The following is a 25,810-nucleotide window of genomic DNA, read 5'->3' as shown; positions in this document are numbered from 1 at the left end:
TCGAATCCCCGTCACACCAAACATGCTCGCCATTTCAGCCGTGGGAGTGTTATAAAGTGACAGTCAATCCAACTATTCGTTGGTAAAAGAGTAGCCCAAGAGTTGGCGGTGGGTGGTGATGACTAGCTGCCTTCCCTCTAGTCTTATACTGCTAACTTAGGGACGACTAGCACAGATAGCCCTCGAGTAGCTTTGTGCGAAATTCAAAACAAACAAATCAGGCGTAATGTATGTGGAGACGTATATGTAGGAGAAATTGAAAGAACTTTACAGGTACTTCAGCAGAAAACTTTCTACATAAACAAAGACAATCAAAACCAGTTTACAGTTTCAATCTTGCAAAAATAAACAGACAAAGAATGGTACACGTAACTAGCTACCATTCGAATGTAAACAAGTCACTCCCATTATCCTTAATATTATAAACCGTAGACCAACAATATACTAACGTATCACGAACCTTTAAAACCGCTTTCTCACACTAATGTTTTAAATGTCAACATACATATTTGAAGCCACAATAATAAAGCTCGTAAGTGTAGATTTTATTTTAAATCGGCTAGTAAGCCTCGTATCCTTTCAACTTAAAATACAAGAAAACCTGATGGATAGGCATGAATCTCGTTTGTTTCGATGGTTTTAAACCTAGTGGATAGGCATGACCTTCGCTTGTTCGGTTAGTTTTAGCGCAAAACTGCACAGGAGTCTATCTTCGTTCTGTCTGTGACGGGTAATCCAGTTTTGGGTTTTAGTATTATAATTCCATAATCCAATCAATGGTTCACTGGTTAACGTCGGTGCAGCAAAAGAATATTAAACTTCACTACTTGTAAATTTTTTTTCAAATATAAAATTTCACTATTTTGCAAGCTTATTTTATATGTTTTATAATACATAAAAAGGCGTGAATAACACAAAGAATTGTATGAATCAACTTTAAATTTAATTTACAGCTAATTACTTCTGTTTTTCTCAAGTATTGTATACTATGATACATTATAACTGTTTTTTAACTACGATTTTTACTCAATGGTAAAAACAAAAACGTTCTCAGCAATATCAATCCGGAAAACGCAGTGTTATATACACTGCTGTGTATATGTAACAACACATACTAATGTTTCATATTCACTGCTGGTCAAAATCTTAAGGCCAATGAATATAAAGAAAAAAATATGCATTTTGCGTTGTTAGACCCCACCACTTATTTGAGTAGAGCTTCGAAAGATTAAAATAAGAAAAGGGAAAATAAAATAAAAACTTTTTTAGCATTTAATAGGGAAAATGTGAGCATTATGAAATTAATGAAATTAACCTAAATACTAGCTGGTCAAAATTTTAAGACCATACTGAAACAAAGCGTTAATCGGTAAACACGTAACGAAATTTAGTCATTTGTGTTCAAGCATTAGCATTGTCAACATCTCCCACTGACATTTCCTGCGTTATATTGGGTAAAAAGATGGCAAAGGCTAAAAGGTTGACAAAGTTTGAACGTGGCAGAATTGTCGAGCTGCAAAAGCAAGATCTCTCTCAACATGCCATCACTGGTGAGATTGGGCGTAGTGAAACTGCTGTTGCAAATTTCTTAAAAGAACTTAAGGGATATGGAACGAGAATATTTCGCCGGCGTTGAGCAGAAGAATTCAACGGTTGTCTGGCAAGACACCAGCGGATCGTCGAATCAGATTAAGGCCCTCACGAGCGCAGAATGCAGCTCAAGAACAATAAGACGGCATCTAAGAAAGAAAGGCTTTCAAAACTGTAAACATCTTCAAAGGCCACGCCTTCTTCCACACCACGAAACAGCTCTGTTAAATTTGCTGAGAAGCACCAAACATGGGACATAGAAAAGTGGACGAAGGTTTTGTTCTCTGATGAGAAAAAATTAACCTAGATGGTCCAGATGGCTTCCAACATTACTGGCTCGATAAGGATATCCCACCGGAGACAGTTTCTACACGACACAGTGGAGGAGGCTCCACCATGATCTGGGGTGCTTTCTCCTTCCATGGAACAATGGAGCTTCAGGTTAAATAGGGGCGTCAAACAGCAACTGGGTACATTGGCATGTTGGAGAGAGCATCCTCATTGACTGAAGGCACTCGCTTGTGTGGAAATGACTGGATCTTTCAGCAGGACAACGCTGCAATCCACAATGCCCGCAGGACAAGAGACTTTTTCATGGCGAATAACGTGATTCTTTTGGACAATCCAGTGTGCTCGCCTGAACTGAACCCCATTGAAAATGTTTGGGGTGGATGGCAAGGGAAGTCTATAGAAATGAACGTTAATTCCAAACAGTGCATGATCTTCGTGAAGTCATCTTCACCACTTGGAATAACATTCCAGCCAGTCTTGTGCAAACGCTTATATCGACCATGTCAAAGCGAATGTTTGAAGTTATTGACAATTACAGCCGTGCAACTCACTACTGAGACCTCTTGTTGGGCATTTCCTACCCTGTTTAGGACTTATTTTTGGTATGGTCTTAAATTTTTGACCAGTTAGTATTTAGGCTAATTTCATAGTGTTTACATTTTCCCTGTTAAATGCTAAAACGTTTTTTATTTTTATTTTCCCTTTACTTATTTTCATCTTTCGAAGCTCTACTCAAATAAGTAGTTGAGTTTAACAACGCAAAATGCACATTTTTTCTTTATGTTCATTGGCCTTAAGATTTTGGCCAGCAGTATATATGTGGCTGAAGACCACCCTTTTTCACTCTTTTGAACCGTAACACACGATCCGCTCGTTAAATGTAGAGGTATGATATGCATGGCATTAAATGCCCTTTTCCTTTGACGTCGATTTTTCGTACTGTGCCTCCGACCTTCTTACTTATTTGCACCATTAAAGCGGTAAAATTTTCGGACCAACTACCAATTTCTCTATATTTTATTCATTTTAACTTGATCTTTAGAGAATCCTTTAAGTATGTCTACCAAACATAATCGAAATTGGTTTAGTCAGTTGCTCGCAGTAACCTGTGATACCAGAAAGACATACTGACATCTCTGTTTTATATGTATAAATATTTTTTGTTCCAAACTCAAGCTAGCGAGACAGTTAGTCTCAGAGTCAAACTCGACCGACAGTTAGTACTTACAAATTTTTTTTCCAGAGTCAAGAGTCAAGCTCGAGAAATAGTTAAGAGTTAGATTTTCGGCTCCCCATGGTCAGATGGTTAAAGCGCTCGAATCGCAATATGAGGATCGCGGATTCGATCTCCGTCACACCAAACATGCTAACCCTTTAAGTTGTAGGGACGTTATAACGCAAAGGCCAATCCCACTATTCGTTACTAATCCAAAAGTGTACGGTGAGTGATGATGACTAGCTGACTTTCCATTAGTCTTACACTGCTAAATTAGGAACGGCTAGCGAAGATGGCCCACGTATAGCTTTGCACGAAATTCGAAAACAAACAAATTAAGATGTCTTCTTCCACAGTCAAGCTCGAGCGCCAGTTAGTGCTAAGAATATAAGAACGAACGAATAGTTTGTTTGTTTCGAATTAAGCACAAAGCTACACAATAGAATATTTGTGCTCTGACCACCACGAGTATAGAAATCCAGTTTCAAGGAATGAGTCCGCAGATATGCCGCTGTGCCACTGGAATAAAATCTACTTCATCACTGTCAAATGCTAGCATAGGCGGTGTAGAATGCATAACAATACACGTATTAATAGTTTCTATGTATTTGCCCGGCATATTGAATGTCACACATTAATACATGAGCTGTAAACATAGTGTGTGTGAACTACTGAACAAATCGAACAGAAACAAGTGAAGCAGTCAGTTAACTTGTTCCTCTAGATTACCAAATCTTTTCCATAATACAATTAGCTGCATTATTGATCCGAAATGCGTGTATTTTTGTATATTTATCTCGTAAATGGGGTAAACTAATCTAAGACCCAATTCACCAGCATAGTTTGCATCTATACATAAGAATTACTAACCATTATTATTTATAATATTGATGCCATAATTCCGGAAAATTACAAAACGAAAATGACAAATAAAAACTACATCATAGTGTCTAAAGAAAATCAATCATTCGTTCTACAAACAGATATTAAATTGTATCTTTATGTTTGAATTTCATGATTACACTCTAAATAAGTTTAGTCAACTTTTTCGTTTTCTTATATGAGGTAAAACAATAAAGTATAAGTACTCACAAATTGTGAACTCGTTTAACCAATACGTTTACCACAGCGTCTGTCACAAAACTGTGCATAAGACCCAGTTGGTTTATGTATCGATGAACAGTAATCTTAAATTAAGCTCTTGCTTCACATGAAATTTAATTTTAAATTGTTTATATTATTCACATTTTGTTAACTGAAAAAAATTACAAAAGTGTCATCAACATGACACGTAAATAACGCAGTTAAGTAATCTTCCTGTAACCGCTGTTTTCAGAACTTATAATTAAGTCTACTGTAATAGATACAAGTCCAAATTTCATATAAAAACCTATACATTTGATCTTAACTATTTTTATTTAACATTAAATGTTATTGTTTAACAGCATCGGACATTAACACAACATTTTCTATACTACGATTCAATAGGCAACATGACAAACTAGTGTATATTCATAGTATTATTTTACTGAATTTTAAACATAAACCAACGTTACTAGATGCTGTGTGCATTTCTTAAAAGATTAATTTGGTAAATGTTCTGACTAACAAGGCTTACAAACGTGTATGTACTTGTATGCTTTATCGTATGAGGAAAGCTTAGGGATTAAAAAGAAGATTCGAACCTGAACACATTTTGCGTTAGCTTCATTGATATCGTAGCCAGTGAATGTTTGGAGAATATACCACCTTTCATTGTTATAGTTAATTGTTTCAAACAAACCTAAGTTTAAAGAGATGTTAAGTATTTGAGTAAGCGTATCGCTGACATTTGCTTACTTAAACGTTGCTGTGAATTAGTATGCAGGAAGATGATTTAATATAACACATTCTCATTTGATGCTTTAGGAAGATGATTTAATGTAACACATTCTCATGCTTTTGTAAAGAATAAATTTATAAATTGATCCGTCAGAGAGAGACACATGATGGGCTGCTAATGTATATTTATGTGTAACTGTTTAGTAATTGATATTTAGTCATTTTGATCAGTAAGATAAATACGTTTTAAATAATTAACGTGTTTTCTTCTGCGTCTCATGTATCTGTCCTCCGTAGGATCAAAACTACTAGGTGAATTACATTAAAAATAATAGTGCTGTAAAAGGTGGACCTGGTTTACTCATGATGAAAAATCTACCTGTCGAAAGCGACAGATTACTTTATCATTTTTTTAAAATCTGATTGATAGGTATAATTGCAAACTGTGAAGTTTGTTGTGAGGTAGTTGAGTTTAGTATCATACGGACGACAGCACTAAGTCTTAACCCAACGGTTCAGAACCGGTTCGGTAACTGAATTAGACAGCTTTTTTTTCTTTTTTTAAATAAAGCCGGAGAAGTCACATTCTTATGTGCTAAATCATAGTATACAAACTCTCAACAGTTTTTGTTTAAAATGTATACCAGGTGTAGAAGCTTACAGAGACAACAACGTAAACCAGGTTACGTTGCATGTTTTGTTCTATGCAGATCTAAATTAATAGAATTATTTGTTTATTTGCAGTATCTCTTGTCTTGTGAGATATTTTTGAAACCTACGACGCTTCCTCCTTAAATTGTTTTTAAATAATTTTTAAACAGTGAGAGGCCCGCTGCTCTGCTCCTTGTGCTGGTGAAGAAAGTTTTTGAAACCAAATTGAGAATAGGTAGGATGAGAAAAGGGGAAAAGTCTTATGTAAATATTCCACCGAATACTACTAAGAGAAGATGCCAACAAGAAGAAAAATTTACGTCATTATTTGTCATTTTAGAGGGATAGCTAACAAAAATAGGGCACGCATCTCGCCAGTTTTCTTATAATAGCAGTGGAAGTATTTTCTCTTACAGTGAAGAGTAATGAAACTCCAGGAAGGACGCAAAGTGCTTTAGTATCTTGACACTATGAAGAGAATCCTGGAACTATGTAAAAAATAGCAAAGACTATATGAACAACAGTACGTAGTCAGTGATGCTTTAACACACTTAAATAAACACAAGAGCAGACATCTCGGTTCACAATAGTTCATAATATATATAAGATATTTATAACATATTTAAAATGTCTTAACATTTTAAGAAATAACTTTTCAAAAGTTTAAATTATTGATGCCATTCTCGAAAAAAGTATTCTAAAAACTTTTTGTGTGCGTAATACAGAAGTTTATAAGAAAGCACTTTCAACATCCGGGTTAATTAGAGAGTATTTTCTTTGCTGGGCTGTTCCTCCCGCTTTAAATTTCTTTAAGATTGGCGATGTTTAATATTAAATCAAATAACGTTTTTATAATTCATTTCCAGGGTTATGCTGAGTCAAAGAATGAACTTGCTGTTTGTTGATAATTTAAGGCGTTCAAGTGTCTCCTTGTTTAGTTAAATGTAGCACGGAGTGTTCGAGTCTTTCTGATTGGCTAAAAGTAATTTATAGTGTCACGCATTTTTGCTTAATCTAATGTAACCAAAGGTTTTCGAGTTTCTCTCTTTGGCAAATGATTCTCGATGTTTAGTTCTACCTATTTAGTTAAGTGTAACTTAGTCTTCAGGTTTCTCTGTTCGGTTAATCGCAACACAAAATATTAACCTTCTCCTGTTAATCAAAGTGTTTAGGCCTCTTGTCAATTAACTATAAATTAATGAGTTCCAATGTTTCTTTTAAGTTAAATATAATTAGTGTTCAAGTTTTTCTGCTCGATTAAAAGTAATTTAAATATTTTGGTTTCTCTGTTAAATACACTCTAGTATTAATGTTTCTTTGTTTGATTAGATATAACCCTAAGTGTTCAAATCTCTCTGTTTGATTAAATGTAAAACATTTGAAAGTTTCTGTTTAGTTTAATATACCATTAAACTATTCTAGTTTCTCAAGTTTTAGTGTTCAAATCTCTTCGTTTAGTTGGGGTAAATATAAAGATTAGAGCTATGAAATATGCACAATGAATAGTCACATTCCGTCTATTGTGAAAGAAATCTCTCAAAAGTATTAGAAAAGTCTCACATATTTCAAACCGGCTTTGTACGGGGCGTAAAACATTAGCTCATTAGGGTTACGAGCTTGTGCCATCTTTACAACAAATTATAAATTATTTTACTGAGTTTAACTTGGCTGTGTACGAATAGGCTCCAGCTTTAAAATCATACAGCGTTTTATTATTGAATGCGAAACTTTAACAGGACTGCTGAAACTAGATTCTGAATAAGCATTAATAATACCTGGCACTCTTTACGTTAATAGCTTTGTTACTATAGACACAAAAGCTGCTCCCACAATTTTTGAAGCGATGACCAAATATGGATCTAGAGCCAGAATTACACCAAGACTGTGTCCTGGCAACATTAACGTAGAGCTGTAGGAAGTAAGCTAAGTTACATTAGACTCTACACGTGACGTGTTTACATATTTCATTAAATATAGATATCAATACAATGTAAATGAATATTTACCGATGTTGAAATTATTAGTTTAATGAAGATAATTTTTGTCACTTACGTCAATCTGTTGTTCCAGCAGGATAATGATTCTTATAAATTCATCTCTCGTTTCACTTTAACATTATCCAAATCCTGAAATTGTTAACTCAGAATGTATCTAGGATTAGTTAAAAGTGCTAGTTTATAGCTTTAAGGTAGTTTTTAACTCCCATGTTAATAGAAATACTGCCTATAGACACCTGTCAGACTCTAGATGAGAAATGTCTTCACAGAGTAAAGGTAGTTCGACGTCGTACTTCGAGATGGATCCCTAATACCTCATCCTGTCATTATATATATATATCAGTACCGTTCACAGTACTGTATAACTAACTGAACTCAACAGTCTGTGTACTCTAGAAGATTGTGAATAAAGAAACACAACTAAATGTGCAGCCAGATAATTTCAACAGTTCAGTTACTCATAAGAGAAGATAAAACACGATGAGATGCAAGGTTAACGTTTGCAACTCAGTTACAGAAATATTAACAAACACGAAAACATTCTTGGCGAATTTCATTACTTCATTTGTTGAGGCAGGTTTTAAATGAAAAAAAACAACAACGTAATAAAATATTGACTAATTTCAATGGTTCGTCTGTTGAATCGGGTAGTAAACAAACAAAATGCTTTGTTAATGTCAGAAACTCATGTGCAGAGTGTGAATAAACAAGTACAGCAAGATGATTAATTAAGTTTAATAGTCCAATTGTAATGGACACGTAAACAAACACAACAAAACCTTTGGCTAATTTTAGTTGTTCAAGAACTGGAGTGGGCTGTAAATAAACCGATATAAGATGACGTAATGCTAATTTCAGTGGCTCGCATGTGAAAAGGGCTTTGAAAAAACAATAATAAAGAATGTTTGATTAATTCTAGCAGTTTATATGTTAAAGATACAGTCATGTGAAAACGTTAGGACACCCTATGAAAGCCTGTGTATTTTTGTAACATTTTTGGATATATATACATATATTTAATTTCAATTTTAACAATACTGAGAGATTATAGGAATATAACTAAACAATTAAAACTGATGAAAAGACTTTTCAAGATCTTCTGTAAATGTAATTCTACAAAAATGCATATTCTAACTGAGGAAAAAGTTAGGACACCCCCACATTTATTCCCACTTAAAATGGCTCAACTCACATACAGGTGTATCACACCAGATGCACATGATTAGAAGATCGTTACTCAGCATTCTGAATGAGGCTTGTTCTATTTAAACCTCAGATACTTAGTTTGGTGTGCTCCTGACTGTTGAAGTGAGAGTGAGCACCATGGTGAGAGCAAAAGAGCTGTCTGAGGCCTTCAGAAAGAAAATTGTAGCAGCTTATGAGTCTGGCAAGGGATTTAAAAAGATCCCAAAAGATTTTGAAATCAGCCATTCCACTGTCCGGAAAATAGTCAACAAGTGGAGGGTTTTCAAAACAACTGTCAACATGCCCAGGTCTGGTTGTCCAACCAAGTTCACCCCGAGAGAAGACCGCAAGATGCTAAAAGAGGTCTCCAAGCACCCTAACATGTCATCACGGGACCTACAGCAGGCTCTGGCTATTGTTGGTGTGAAAGTTCATGCCTCTACAGTCAGAAAGTGACTGCACAAGTTTAACTAGCATGGGAGGTGTGTAAGGAGGAAACCTTTGCTCTCTAAGAGAAACATCAAGGCCAGACTGAAGTTTGCCAGAGAGAATGTAGACAAAGACTAGGACTTTTGAAATAATGTTCTTTGGACAGATGAGCCCAAAACTGAATTACTTGGACACCAGAACAGAGGACATGTTTGGCGTAAATCAAATACAGCATTCCAGGAAAAGAACCTCATACCAACTGTGAAGCATGGAGGTGGAAGTGTCATGGTTTGGGGCTGCTTTGTGCAGCAGAACCTGGACAACTCACAATCATAGAATCCACCACGAATACCATTCTGTGTATCAGAAGGTGCTTGAGGATAATGTGAGACCATCTGTACGAAAATTAAAGCTGAAGCGGAACTGGACCCTGCAACACGAAAATGACCCAAAACATACCAGTAAATTTACCAAGGACTGGCTGAAAACTAAGAAATGGAGAGTCCTGAAATGGCCGAGTCAAAGCCCAGATCTTAATCCCATTGAGATGCTGTGGGGTGACTTGAAACGGGCTGTACATGCAAGAAATCCTTCAAACATCTCACAGTTGAAATAATTTTGCATTGAGGAGTGGGACAAACTTTCTTCAGACCGATGTCAGAGGCTGGTAGATGGCTACAAGAAGCGTCTCACAGCGGTTATTTCAGCCAAAGGGGCTAACACTAGATATTAGGGGGTAGGGTGTTAGAATATGCATTTTTGTAGAATTACATTTACAGTAGATCTTCAAAAGTTTTTTCTTCAGTTTTAATTGGTTTGTTATATTCCTATAATCTCTCAGTATTGTTGAAATTAAGATTAAATATTTATATATCCAAAAATGTTACAGAAATACACAGGCTTTCATAGGGTGTCCTAACTTTTTCACATGACTGTAAGTAGCCAAACAGAACAAGATATGTGATTAATTTGAACGGCTGGTGTGCTGTAGAGGGCTGTTAATAAATAAATACAACAAGGTACCTAGCTAATTTCAACACTTTATGTGCTGTAGAGGGCTGCTAATAAATAAATACAACAAGGTACCTAGCTAATTTCAACACTTTATGTGCTGTAGAGGGCTGTTAATAAATAAATACAACAAGGTACCTAGCTAATTTCAACACTTTATGTCCTGTAGAGGGCTGTTAATAAATAAATACAACAAGGTACCTAGCTGGCCCGGCATGGCCTAGCGCGTAAGGCGTGCGACTCGTAATCCGGGGTTCGCGCCCGCGTCGCGCTAAACATGCTCGCCCTCCCAGCCGTGGGGGTGTATAATGTGACGGTCAATCCCACTATTCGTTGGTAAAGAGTAGCCCAAGAATTGGCGGTGGGTGGTGATGACTAGCTGCCTTCCCTCTAGTCTTACACTGCTAAATTAGGGACGGCTAGCACAGATAGCCCTCGAGTAGCTTTGTGCGAAATTCCAAAACAAACAAACAAACAAGTACCTAGCTAATTTCAACACTTTATGTGCTGTAGAGGGCTGTTAATAAATAAAGGCACATTTTGTCTTATGCTACAAAGTCTATAGCTAGATTATGTTTTTTTTATGTTGAGGCGTATATGCTATTTTTTAAATAACAAATAATTTTATTGGTAAGCAATTTAAAACTTAAATATTCTACTGAATAATTAAATTAAATTTACTTTATAAAGGTGTACATAAAAGCGAACATTACAAGAAACAATGTAAAATTTCATTAAATGCAGGTGCTTAAAGTATTTAATGAACAAACTGATAAAAATAGTAATAAAATAGTTTGTCATATTCTCATTGAGTTAAATATGTCGTACAATACACGCTTCATGAATTTTGTTTACGATTAGGAAACTTGATAAAGTTTTTATGTTTTTTTTCATACGAGGTCTTATATATACCGTTAAATGTTGCCACGATTGTTTCACTGGTTGGCAAATAAGCGTAGTTAAAACACAAGATGAAGAAAATAACCAATAAAAACTAAAGTATTGATTTATGAAAATCAGATATGAATTTTACTTGAAGATTAGAACAATAACGCAATAGTTCCTGGTGGCTCTTGGCTGGTCATTAACACAATTGATAGCCAAGAAGATTTAGGAATGTTTTCAACTCTCAAGACTAAAGTATAAGTGCCACAAATCATTTCAAATGGTAAAAATATCTTGGCAGCCTCATACAAGTACGTACTAAACCCATTAAAATACTGTAAAAAAGCACTAAACCTTCTCTTATAAGATACAGTCAGGAACGCTAATGGACACGGTAATTCTGCCGTTGAAGTTCTTTCTGGCATCTACCACCACTAACGGAATATTTACTGAATGGTTGTCATAGAACTTTTCGTATAACTACAAACTTATAGCAGGTTTTTTTTTTAAATAATGAAGTCTTGTATTATAATAGATAATTCTAACTCGCAAACAAAAGCTCATTGCTATCATAGTATCGAGCTTTATGTTTCAGTTAAGTACGATTGTTTGTTTTTTCAATTTCACGCAAAGTTACACGAGGGTTATCTGCGCTAGCCGTTCCTAATTTAGCAATGTAAGACTAGAGGGAAGGCAGCTAGTCATCACCACCCACCGCCAACTCTTAAGCTACTCTTTTATCCACAAATATTGGGATTGACCGTCGAATTATAACGCTCTCACGGTTAAAAGGGCGGCCATGTGTGATGTAACTAGGATTCGAACCAGTGACCCTCAGATTACGAGTCGAGCACCCTAACAAGTTGTCCATGCCGGGCCTGTTATTTTCGAACTAGTTTCAAAAGTATTGTTTTTTTTTAATATCTAGTTATAAATATGTTTAAAAGTAGCAAAAATAAGGTTATTAGTATCAGGGCTAAGTTTTATATTTAAAAGTGATCAGAAACAGTTTCAAAAATATTTTAACGTCATATTCTATATTTCTATGTATATATTAAGGATTAAGTATAAAAGTCTCTCTACATCAAGTTTTATGATAAAGTTCAGAACATGTTATTTTCACGATCCGTGGCGAAATCTTTCACAAATAGCTTTCTTTGGTTTGTTAAATTTCTCAAAATTGTGATGCTTTTATTTAATTTTATCTCTTATACCCTTCGAGAGCCAATTTGGGTTTCTACTTGCAGCTAAACTTTTCTATCTGTAAATAATATATTTGTTTTGAATATTGAAAATTTTTCTTTAAAAATTCCACATTTGCTAAATGTCTCCAAATAACTCAGCTGCCCAATTCACAACAGATAGTTGTTGTTGCATCTCTTCAAAATTGCTTTTTGAACTAAAATATCATCGTTCCTGATTTCTATATGTAACAAAACATCAAATCTAATACAGCAGTGATCACTTGTACCTAGGTGTTCTTTAATTTCCACCTTTTCAACCATTTTCAGATTAGAAGTTAACAGTAAATCTAAAATATCATTATTTCTCGAAGGTTCCTTGATCAACTGGTGAAGAAATCCATCTTGAACATTCTCCAGAAAATCATTTTCCCTCAGATTTGATTTTAGAATTTCCCACTCGATATATATATATGTGTGAAATTAAAATCACCAATAATTATGAGTTCATGAACAGCTGAAGTCTTAATCTTTCTGTAATTTTTTTTTCACTAATTTCATCATTTTCATCTGATGATCTGTAACACATTCCTACTAAGAGATTTTTTCCTTGACGTCCTTTAACAGAAAACCAAATGAATTCGGTCTTCTTGGTATTATCTTTAACATTCTCAACTTTAACAGGATGTAACTAACACTTTACATATAGAGCCACTCTCTTCTGTCTCTATTAAATAGTCTATAACCAAGTATTTCAAAGAAACGTTTCTCATCAAAATCATCTACATTTAACCATGTTTCGGTTATACCCATTATATCAAAATCTTCTATTCCAACCAGTTCCCTAAACTCGTCTATTATATTTCTTATACTTCTAGCATTATAATAGTAATGATTAAGCCTATTCTTATAACTACTTTTATACTGATTCTCTATACTAAACCTTCCCTTACATCTCAAATTAGTTTCATTTAGTTTATTTTTCCCCTCACCACTATCTAGATCTAGTTTAGAGCTTCTCTTATAGCTGAGTTCTTGCAAACATGCCAGACTCTTTCTCTCTTGACCGGGCATGGCCAGGTGGGTTAAAGCGTTCGACTCGTAAACTGAGGGTCGCGGGTTCGAATCCCCGTCGCACCAAACATGCTCGCCCTTTCACCCGTGGGGGTGTTATAATGTGACGGTATATTCGTTGGTAAAAGATTAGCCCAAGAGTTGGCGGTGGGTGGTGATGACTAGTTGCCTTCCCTCTAATCTTACGCTGCTAAATTAGGGACGGCTAGCGCAGATAGCCCTCGAGTAGCTTTGCGCGAAATTCCAAAAAAAAAACAAAACAAACAAACATCTTTCTCTCTTAAATGTGAATCATCCATTCCAAAATGTTCTCTCCTCCCAGTGAACTGATCCCACAAATCCAACCAGCTAACCTGCTCATCATTACATATAAATTTCAACCTAGCATCTAGCCCTAGTGACCTACTCAAAATTTCAACTCTATAATTAATTCTAGGCAGTATCACTGACACAATTAATTTATAGCTTTTATCTTTAAATGCTTTTACCAACCCATGGTATGTATTAATTATTTCCTCTAATTTGCTCTTTTCCATATTGTTAGCCCATCTGTGCACAACACAAACTGTATCGTTGATAGTCCCCTTAATTATATCTCTTGCGCTATCAGAAAAGTCTTCCACCTGTGCCCTTTTCTTCCTATCTATTCCAAAAACTATTCTATCTACACGTTGTATCAAGAAATCACCTATAACCTTTCTAAGTTGAAAATATATGTTATTCTCTATTCCTATTGCTTTCCCTCTCTCCAATAGTTCCTCATCCACGTAAACCAAAGATTGAGATCTTTTGCTAAAGAAAAACCTTTAAAAATGTTTTTAAAAATAATTTAAAATTGTAAAAGGAATTGATAATGTTGCTGCATCAACATTTTTATACTTAAATCACGATTTATAGAGCTAGGGGACACAAACATGGACTTAAGCACGGTAAAAGCGGTCTTCAGCTAAGGCGGTTCTATTTCTCAAATAGGTTGGTTGCCTATGGAATACGTTGCCTTTGGATATTGCGGAGACAAAAATTTGAATAAGTTTAAAAGAATGTTTGATAGATATATGAATGATAAGGGCTGGCTTTAATTTTCTTTAATAGTTTTAATTTGACTTAGAGGTGGAGACAGCCGAGATGGACTAACACGTCTCTTGTTGTCCCTAAGCGTTATGTTATATTAATAATGAACAACAGTACATGCAAAAGTATACGATTCTTCTTTAATTACATACTGTTAAATTTTATGTTTTCGACCAAATATTTTTCATATATCCTTTTGGATGTATTTGTTTGACCAATTTTCTAAATCTTCTATAACACCAGTCAGTTTAATTTTTTGATTTGTAATTCAACTTCTTTACTTATCTCATAACCATTCTGAGTCAACCTGATTTTTTAGTACCATATAGATCAATAACTAATTAGCTATTACATCTGAAACACAACATACTCATGAAACAAAATTTAATAATGTAATGAACTGGCACTTCGTAGAAAAACTTAGTAACTTAATTTGCATTTACTTCACTAATTTATCTTTATGCTTAATTAACAAGTTGCTTGCTCTTCTAAGAAGTAACAGAAGCGAAACAAATATACTTGCTTCACTAGAGTACGTCATTACAATATAATTATCCTTTATATTCTCTGATTTCCTTCGAAATAAGTTAGGCTTATTCGGGAGGAAAGGAAAACGAAACGAACGGTTTCCCATTTATAGACTACTGAGCCCCACATAAGAAGAACGTCAACCTTGACATTTGCTTGAGTAAAATTCTTCTTCTGAAGGGAATGAGTGGTTCACGAACAAGGAATGTTTAACCAACGTTTCTTCCTAACATACTTAATGCAAACACATATTCCCCTGTATTTAACAAATAGCCGAAAATACTTCTCAAACCTGAAATACACAAGCAAAGATACAGTGTATGTCGTCACAATCTAGTTGTAACATGCCTCATTTTTGGCAGTAATTCGGTTTTGAAGAGATGAAGGCTGTTTTTATGCTGTATAAATGAGTTGAAACAGAAAGCATTACCTCATAAATAACTTTTTTTAATTGCATCATTGATACTCTCATATATTTCTTGATTTTAATTTTTTCACTATCAACCATATGAAACTGGCATTTTAGTATGTTATAATTTACAAGTTTCCAGTTATTTCAAACCGTGTCTTTCATGAGTTTATTAAGTTGGTGGTAAGAAGATAGATGACCTTTTCACGCTATTTGTCTGATATCCACATAAATATCTTTTACTTCCCGGATTAACGCACCTTGAAAGGTTTATTTTCTTAGTTCCTGTTCTGTGTGGATACAGTTAATTATACTTGGGTCTACGAAAGTGATACGTGTGTTCTGTATACGTTGAATATTAGCGTGTCTTAGATTCATTTAATTTTCAAGTAAACTCATCGCTCAGATGAAATATCCTGAGCACTCTTCACTTAGCAATAAGAAAGCTAGTAAAACTAAAATAGTCTATTCTGTTGTCTGTGTAATAGTTTCGCTTATGTGTCTTTATTTTTTATTTTTCTATTTAATTTGTTCCTTTGACCTGGTCTCACCCGTTACATCAACGTCGCGGTTCGAATCCCCGTCACATCTAACATGCTCCCTCTTTTAGCAGTGGATGTGTTATAATGTTACGGTCAATCCCATTATTCGTTGGTAAAAGAGTAGCCCAAAAGTTGGCAGTGGGTGGTGATAACCAGCTGCCTTTCCTCTAGTCTTACATTGCTAAATTAGGGACGACTAGCGAAGATAGTCCTCATGTAGCTTTAAAAAACAAACAAACAAATACTTCATTATATTTTTTTTCACCTAACACTTACAGTCCTTTTCTAATCCTTTGATTCTCACATTACTGTGTATATAAATTATTTGTATGTTTATTCTTCGACGCCAAATATAACAACAGTAACCAATCTCTTATTTATTTCGATATAACCAGGGTCTAGTTTATATAAAATTAAAACCATCTTCATTTTTATTTGGCTAAACGTTTATAAATATTATTCGCCACTTTTAGACAAAGGGATATAACAAGTATTAAAACAACATTTTGTCTGTAGTGTTTATTAACACAACAGTGTAATTTTACAAAACACCCGAAAAATATCACATTTGTAGATAAAGGGACATTTGTCTTTGGTTAAGCTAAAATGAAACAACCTATATGCACTGCGTTAAGAAAGCCCGTCTGTCCTTATCACAGTCTTTTCAATACGGTTTTGATATTCTTAGTTTCTAAATTATGCATCGAAATGCTTATCATTGTAAACCATGGAAAATGCCTTTCACTATACAATTCTACATCTCTTCTAAAAAAAATACTGATATCATTCTAACTTTGTATAATGTGGTGGTAACGCATTTAGTAATGTTAGTGAACAATAATACCATCAGTGGCACAGCGGCATATCTGCGGACTCACAACGCTATAAACCGGATTTCGATACCTGCGGTGGGCAGAGCATAGATAGCCCATTGTGTAGCTTTGTAACTAATTCCAGAAAAAGTAAATAATAAATGAGTTGTTGGTATTATCTATTTCGACAGAAGAATAAACGAGAAGTAGCCAATACTTAATAAACTTCATAATTAATATTGCAAAATTGAAATTATAATTTGAGCTCAACTATCCTACTTTATTCACATAACGTGATGAAACTGAAACAGTTTTTTTACGTTCCTTTCGTGTTCACAGTCACCTCAGTCTCACTGATATTCTAGATGGATAAGTACATAATGAAAAAAAAAAACAGTAAATATATTTGCGGCTTTAAGTTAGTGATATCTTCAAATTCCAATAATAAAAAAATAAATACAATTGTTTATTTATAGTTATATCGCTAAGCTGTGCAACAGGCTATCTATGCTGTGCCTACATTGTGTATCAAAACTCCAATTTTAGAGTCGTAGGTCTAGAGACTTATCGTTGAGCCAGTAGGAGGCGGAGTTAGTATCAGATTGTGTATGTTGGAAGAAAGGTAAATAAAGTTAAGCCTATATAAAGTATTCGTAAGTATCATCCAAATAACTGAAGTGTCTTCCTAAACACGATGAACAGTCATGTTTCTTAAATTGTTTAATCAGTACTGTCTTCCTAATCAGACAAAAAAAGTTACTAAATACATTTATAAATGACGTAAATGAAAAATTCTTTGCATACAGACTTGACACAATGTATCTCAAGATGGGTGGTAAGTGTATTAAAACTTCACACAACTGACTTTTTTAGGGAGTAAAGACAAATCAATTTTTCCAAATGATATTATACTAAATTTCTTGTATTACATAAATAGTTTTTTTTCACTTTAACAGATTGAGGTATTCAAATGAAACAACGGCATAGGGTTCTCACCAACTGTTTCTGTAGAATGTAACGAATGTTTGCATGTTTTACATGAATAACTTTATTGCTTTTACTGATTGAAGTATACGAATGAAACAAGGATAAAAGGTTCTCATCAACTGTTTCTTTAGAATATAACGAATGTTATACAGCGACAGTTACACTTCAGTTGATGTCGCTATAGGCATCAACTGAACTTTTATCGACTGATAAGAACACTAGCAAATGTCTACAAACGATTAGGGTTACCAGAGGTCAAGCTTTCACAAAGCTAGTAATACTAATAAAATAAAATGTACTTCTAAAATATCTTCGCACTGTGTTCATTTAACGTGAGTTCCTTAACGAACTCTTCTTTAAGCAATGGAAATTTCTTAATTATGTTTAAATTAATAAGTAATACTGAAATATGGTGAAACATAAATACAATTTGACTATAACGTTGAAGTATAATTTAACTGTATTAAGTCCACATTTAAAATTGCTTTCAATGCTTTGCTTGCTCGTATTTGAATTTCGAGCAAACCTACACGAGGGATATCTGTGCTAGCCGTCCCTAATTTAGCAGTGTAAGGCAGCTAGTCACCAACACCCATTCTTAACTCTTGGGCTACTTTCTGATCAACGAATAGTGGATTGACCGTCATATTGTAATGCCACCACGGCTGAAAGGGCGAGCTTTCTATGTTAACCAAATGTTTGAACAAAACACCCTGATCATAATAATTCAACATTTTTTACTAAATGTCACTTCTCCTGGTAAAATTACCACATCTTTTTGATCAACTTCGTCACTGCAAAATAATAAACAACTACGGTGAATAAATTATTTATTTAAAAGCCGTTTATTGTGTGCATGTTTTAAAGTAAACTCTAATGAAGCAACTCATTTTAAGAAATTTTTTGGTTTATTAAATAATAGTTTGTTAGAGGTTAAACAGAAAGCAACACAATGGGCTACCTGTGCTCTGCCCACCATGAGTATCGAAACCCGGTTTCAACTTTGTAAGTCCCAGACATACCGCTGTGCCAATGGGGTACTAAGATAAGAGAATATCCGTAAATGGCACAGTGATTAATGAGTGACGGGAAAAAAAATTCTGATACAGGTTTATATGATGTTTCAAATAACAAGAGTTAAAAACCAAATATATTTATAAAGGTTACACAACACAAGCGATATTTTTCACATTAAAACAACAAAGATCAGGAGAAAACAAGCACCTCTTTACCTTGCACGATAGCTTGAAACAACTCTACAGACAAAGAAACAGCTTATCACAAAAACTTGTATGTCAATTTTAATGTCAAGAGAGTAAAATGTATCATGGTAAGAGAGAGGTATGCGGTGAAGCAGGAACTACATATTTGGATAATACACCCAGTATCGGGTTTAACTTCTAGTTACAAGCCTCATATGTTGGTGAAAAATGACTATTAAGAGCAGTTATAGGTACTAAACCTAACAAGGCCCCACATCTAAAATTTATAACAATCGTTATAAAGCCAGCTTTTGGAAGATACTTGCTTCCAATACGACAGAAGTATACAAATATAACAAAAAATATAACTACAACCAGACAATTAGAAGTGATAAAGAAATATTTTTAATGAATTTGCGCCTCCTCTCCCAATAGTACAGCGTTATGCCTTCGGACTTACAGCGCTAAGAACCGGGTTTCAATACCCATATCGAGCAGAACACAGATAGCCCAAGGTGAAGTTTTGTGCTTAATTACAAATAAACAAACAAATAATGAAGTTGGCATTCCAGTCAACCATAGTGGTAACGTGTCTACTTAGTTTGCGTCAACGTAAGAATACGGATAGTAAGCCAGTGATAAACATAAATAATTTGTTCAGAACAAGACAAAAGTATTGGATTTTGTTTTCTTAAGTAAGAGACGATATCCTATTTTTTTAAATTCTGTTGACAGTAAGACAAATGTTTTAATTTTTTTACTCTGTATAAATTATATTTATAGCGTGTAGATTCTATTTATGTTACAAAGAGGGGCTGTGTTTCATCGTTCCATGACTAGAAAAAGATATCTTTATTGAACTGTATATACATCACTTAAATTTTTTTAGCGGATAAACTGTATTTATTGTGTACCTTTTATGATAAAACTTCTAAGCTTATCTGCTGCCGTCCTCAATTTTTAACTGCTGACCAAACATATAACTACAGCCAGACAACTTGAAACAACTTTACAGACAAAGAAACAACTTGTCACAAAAACTAGTATGTCAGCTTTAATATAAAAAGAGTTAAATGTACCATAGTAAGAGAGAGGTACACAGTGAAGCAGGACCTACATGCTTGGATAACACACCCTGTCATACTCTTTCTTGTCACGCTGAGAAACTGGCTATAGCTCTTATAACGCACTAATGGCTATAAACTGATTGGAATATTTTGTGGCATCACACAGAATCAAATCTGGCTCTCCTGCTCTGAAATCTAGAGCTTTAAAGCGGGGATAACTTGTACCAAAAGAGCAATAGATGTAATAGTTATGTTTAATTTTTTTTCACAGTGAAACTGGAAGTTAGTTTAATTTTTACTATGTTGGCACTGGAACGGTTAACTAATGTACTTAGCCTGTGTCGATAATGAGATTGGTAGTCAGTTTGTTGAAATTATGTTCAAATATATATTTTTTTACTGTGTTAGCTCTAGCGCGTTTAATTGTTTTTTACCTGTATAGCTAGCTTCTTTATATTATGTAGATGTTGATAACTTACTTTATGTTGAGAGAAAATTAACTAGTTTAATTAAATTCTGCTTGCAGTGCCAGAGGTTAACTAGACTATTTAAGATATGTTAACAGTGAAACAAATAATTAGATTGAACAATGTTAATGTTAAGAGTGAAGAACAACAGCTGGAGCGTTAGAATTATTTTGATATAGAAAATTAATTTGTTTGATATTTTTTTGGGTTAAACAACAAATTATATATCTGACTTCTTTCGACAGTAAAACAGATAAGAATTTATTTAACATATTTTGACGGTGAGGTAAGTAATTTATCTATCTAGTTTTCATTGAAAGTAAAATAGATATTTAGTTTTTGTAGTTACCTTTGTCTGCTAGTAGACATATTACAATGTTACTTTTTAATTTTTGAGGGAATATTTTTCCGCTCGAGTAGTATTGAAGTAGGGTTTTTATGTGTCTCATTGAAATACAGACTTTATTTTGTTTCTAGAAGTTTCCCTTTTCTTCTTATTGTATTGGGTTTAGCTTCATGCTGAGTTCCTTTAGGATTGTAGCTATATCTAGGATGTTTTTGTTGCCACGAAGTTTAGTTCTTTTAACGCATTATTTTCTAGTTCAATTTCTGGTTGTTTTCTTAAGTTTAGTATTGTGAATTTATATGTTTCACGGGTTTAGTTCTTTATGTATATGTGTTTGTTGATATGAAGTTTGAATAGCTGCTAAAGTAGCTGTGAAAGTAATAGCATTATTTTGCATTTATTTCAGATATAAACTGTTAATGCTGTTCTATGTTCGGTGTTTATTTATATGGTGAAAATTAACCTGATCTTGAAGTATTGCTTTATTAAGGCTTTCAAAACAGTCTACAATAGTATTTTATACTATAAACTGAAGGTGATTATCTAATAATGATAGTAAATACAAATATTTTCATCTAATTAGTAACTAGAACTAAGTGACCTTATAGGTAACAAATTATGAAATACAATTGCTGCAACCACACTTTAAGTACTTAGAAAGGCAATAACTTAGACAGATGCTGCTGACAGTAACAGAAAGCGACTGGCGAATTTTAATTATGTTGTCAATAAAACAGCTAAGCAGTTTGTTAAAATTATATTGAGAGTTTGAACGGTGAATAGTTTATTTAAACCTAGTTTACAGTGATTAACATCAAGAGCCTGTTTTGATTATGCAGACATTGTAACAGGTAACTAGTCTGAACAATGTGACAGGTGATTAGTGTGTTTAAGTTCTGTTGACAGTGAGACAGGAAATTAAATTGTTTAAATGGCATTGATATCAAGAGATGTAACTATTTTTTTCATCTGTTTGAATGCAGGCTAGCCTCATTAAATATTGATGACAGTGAAAAATATAATCAGTTTATTTGGGCTCTCTTAATCCTGAGAAAGCGTAATTAACTTGGTACATTCGCATGACAAACATATTACTCAGTTACTTACATCGAGGTTCTTCGCCAGAACAACTTGTATACTTTATTGCAAGATAATCTTATAAAAGGTGATTTGCAAATAATTGTAATTTTCTCAGTGTTTCTTCGCATCAGTGTTTGTTTGTTTGTTTGTTTGTAGTTATGTACAAAATACACCGTGTGATGTGCTCAATACGAATAGCGAAACATGCTTTTATAGTGTTGTAAGTCTGCTAACGTGTCGCTGTGCTATTGGAGGACGACTCATTGAAGTAAGAAGTAGAACCGTAAATTGTTTTGTGTGTCACAAAGGCCAAATTAATTACAGATGTTTTTTCACATCTTTCTTGAGTTGTTCATTGTGAATTGAAAATCATAGTTGGCTGAAAAGTATTTCAGATCTATCTGTTGTGTCCAAGAAGTCGCTGTCCAAGAGACTCTTTGCCCCATAACAGAATTCTGTAGTTAATGAGACTTTTATTTTGTTTCCTTTCAATATCATTCATTTTTTCAAACAAAATTATGCTGTAGCAATAAATAATACACACAATAGAAAACATTATATTTTCATATAAGCGTAAGGTATCACTTAGCATCATACATTGCATAGGAAGAACATCTGCCAGCAACATATCTTCTGAAATTTTTCCCCACCATAAAACTAATTTAGCTGTGAGGATTTAAAAGTAAAATTTATTGGTATTAGATGTGTCCTAGGGTTATATAGAGTCACAGACAACATATTTTTATTGTTTTTACGCTTTATTAGATTTAAGGTTACGATGCGTGTTTGAAGACATCATATTCATTTGTATTATACTAATGTTTTAATTACTGTTTACTAAGGTTTGAGAGTGATAATGTATGCCTGTTAATATCATAAGAAAGTGTATTGTGTTTTTATCTTTATTGTCCGTTAGGGTTTATTAAAATAAGATTTTCTGGATAACCTTGAAATCCTTACCTGAGACAAAGTTTAACGTTTATTACACTTGTTCTCTTGTCGATCTTTCCAGTTTACTAGAATAAGGATTTTCACAACAACCGTCAAACTCGTACCTGAGGCAAAAGGTTAAGGTATGTGTGTTTATTGTCTTGGCATACTTGAAGATATACTAGGTAGAATACAGTATATCAAGAGACCTGAGAAATTCTCACCAGAGACGAAATTAAAATTTTAGATTTAATGTTTCTGTCTCGTCGTCCTTTACGATTTACTGAATATAATATAGTTTTTCTCAGGACAGAAGCCACACTCTTACCCGAAAAAAAAAATCGTCTGTTGTGCTTTTTATCTTGTCGCCCTTTACAATTTACTATAATAAGATTTTTCAGGACAAACTGTTATTAGAGTAAGGATTTTCAAAACAGCCGTCACACTCTTACCGGGGACGAAGGTTAAAGCTTGTTGTGTTCTTCGTCTTGTTGTCCTTTAGGATTTACTAGAATATGGTTTATCAGAACAGTTGTCACACTTACCTGAGAACAAAAGATTAAAGTTTGTTGTTTTTTGTCTTCTTGTCCTTACTAAAATAAGGTTTTTCAGGACAATTGTCACAATATTACGAGAGACAAAAGGTTAGTTAGTTTATTTTTCTTATACATTATCGTTTTATAGAGCTAATATTGGAATGCAATGAAAATATTTAAATATATATATATGTGTGTAAACATAAATTTATTTTCAAATTATTGCGGTAAAATATGAATAAATACTAATAACAATAAATAGAAGTTGTTTGTTTATAGTTATAGGATTACTATCCAATAACCTAAGCCTATTAATAGGAAAATTGCCTCATCAACAGATTAAACTACAGAATGAGACGACATTAACAGTTTTATATTTACTATTCGACGAAACAATGTTTTAAAACATCTACCCGCTATTAAGCTCCATTTAGATTATTTTTTCCTATAGAATAGTTTCCATAATTAAATTATCTTTTCTCATTTATAGAACAAATTATTAATCATTTTATAAAATGCTACTTAAGTACTTTTTTATGCATAATTCCATTTTCAAAGGCGGTAATACAAGGTATCTTCATGATAAACGAATGATAAATGTAAGTTGGATGGTAGTAACATTAACAGTGTTATGAAAGAAAGGAATATTGGTGTAGTAATTGATCAGTTTCTTAAGCCATCCAAGCAGTATGCTTTGCTAGTGGTAAAGCAAACAGAATTTCAGATTATATCTACAGAAACATTGAATACAAGTCTAAAGAGGTTATTATTCCGTTCTATAGGTCATTGGTTAGACCACTTCTGGAATATTTATTCAGTTTATTCTACCTGAGAAAGGACATAGAATTGTTGAAAATTACCCAAATATGGGCTGTTTAGACAATGCTTAGGATTGAAGTGTTAATGTATGAGGACTGGCTAAAATTTCTGAGCTTATTTTATCTTGAACAAAAGAAGAATTGGACAGGATCCAACTAAGGAATTTAAGATTGTAAAGGGAAGTAACAGTATTTACATTATTTTTTCGCGTATTTAATCATGAGAACTGTAAGTGTTTCGTTTTATTTTAAAGTTTTGTGGATGACACTGATTATATGAACCAGCAGATCCTATGTTATCCTTAAATTAGATGTATATATTTATATAACAGATTAGTTTCACAATTATTGTAACTATTGTTCTTTTCAGAAATAGCTCATTAAAATAACAGTTTTTATTTCTTTTTCCACATACATTCGTTCTTATTATGTTAACGTTACTTTTTCTCGTCATTCATAGATAGACTCTTGTGTCTGTTACTCATCTATACAATGCTGTTGTTGGATTGCAGTAGCATCTTCTATAATTGTTCATATATATATTGAGTTGCACTTCTGTTATATGATTTTGTTTTAGTTAACGCGAAAGGGTAATTAAGCAGTCTTCACGTAATGTATATATTAATAATATGATACTTCAAATAAATGTATCATAATATTAAAGTGTTCATATTTAAGTGTTTTTTCCTTCCCATAATGCTCAACTACCTGTTGCAGCTAACAGCGTTATCTAAATACATCTATTTATTTGTTTTATAAACATGTCGTACCATTGTTTTATAAAGGTATATAAAATACCAGACATACAAATTATAATAAACAAGGCGACATTATCTAAAGAAAATGAAATATTACTATATAGATGGCTTTTAACAAATTCCATAAAGATGAAACAGTGGTAACTGTAAGCCTACTAACAAAACGTTTTTTGTTTTTTTTCCCATTTCTTGTATAAAGATCCTTGACATATAGATTAGTGTAGAAAACTAAGAATCGTTACTTACTCATTACTTCCTCTTTATCTTCATGTTCTCCACAGTTCTAACCATTAGATTACATGATACATCGTTTTTAAGTAGAACAAAGAAAGGATAGAAATGAAACACACGAAGCGCGTGCTAGCTCGATGCACGAGAACCAGATGACGTAAGTAGCGTATCTAAGAAACGATCCTGCTGGGATTAACCAAGTGACCCCTCTGCGATGTGACGTCAATGCCACAGCCGCTAGAAAACACACGAGTGATTCGGAAGAACTTGAGGGCGTGCTTCCACATCTTTTGGTCCACTGTCCGGAGTTTGAACATATCGATTGGTTTCCACAGAAAGAGTGAGACACTAGAAGACTAGAGTAACTAACATCGGTTTCAAGCCAGCTTTTGTACGTTAGCGTAAATAAGGTATAAGGATACCGACTGAGAGCATAGGAAACAATAATGTTTGTTATTTCCTCATTATTCAACATATAGGCAGTTCGGCGTTTACGAACAGCTAGTTCACTTTACCATACCATCATAACCATTTACATTTCCTAATCCCTGTTTGTTGCTAGATTTAACGCTAGTTTAGTGGAATTATTTGTAGTTACTTTAATATTTACCTGATCAACATGTCCACTTTAATCTGGTTATTTTAATAACGACAGCAAACAGTAGGTGAACTTTTTCTCTTGCTACTTCATCGAC

General features: G+C 33.8%; 1 protein-coding gene and 1 long non-coding RNA gene across 6 annotated transcripts in view; one reads left to right on the top strand and one right to left on the bottom strand.

Annotated features, from left to right (window-relative positions):
- LOC143230424 (uncharacterized) overlaps positions 1-24,716 on the top strand; it is a 32,653-nt gene extending 7,937 nt beyond the window's left edge. The window contains exons 2-3 of the long non-coding RNA XR_013016431.1: positions 22,855-22,915; positions 24,091-24,716. This is a non-coding gene — a long non-coding RNA (uncharacterized LOC143230424). The remainder of the gene's footprint in view (positions 1-22,854; positions 22,916-24,090) is intronic.
- The window catches only part of LOC143230423 (uncharacterized), a 127,313-nt gene extending 102,004 nt beyond the window's left edge, over positions 1-25,309 (bottom strand). For 2 of the 5 annotated variants that reach the window (XM_076463951.1, XM_076463953.1), the window contains exons 1-2: positions 25,131-25,309; positions 22,803-22,897 (exon numbers count right to left, since the gene is read on the bottom strand). The gene's annotated coding sequence lies outside the window, so the exon portion shown is untranslated. The remainder of the gene's footprint in view (positions 1-22,802; positions 22,898-25,130) is intronic. The other 3 variants (XM_076463949.1, XM_076463952.1, XM_076463957.1) reach the window with 2 other exon arrangements.
- Between the last annotated feature and the right edge of the window lie 501 nt (positions 25,310-25,810).

The sequence above is a fragment of the Tachypleus tridentatus genome, chromosome 10 (assembly GCF_004210375.1).
Source record: "Tachypleus tridentatus isolate NWPU-2018 chromosome 10, ASM421037v1, whole genome shotgun sequence".
NCBI lineage: Eukaryota > Metazoa > Arthropoda > Merostomata > Xiphosura > Limulidae > Tachypleus > Tachypleus tridentatus.
The sequence above is the reverse complement of the archived record's forward strand: the minus strand, read 5'-3'. Positions and strand labels throughout refer to the sequence as shown.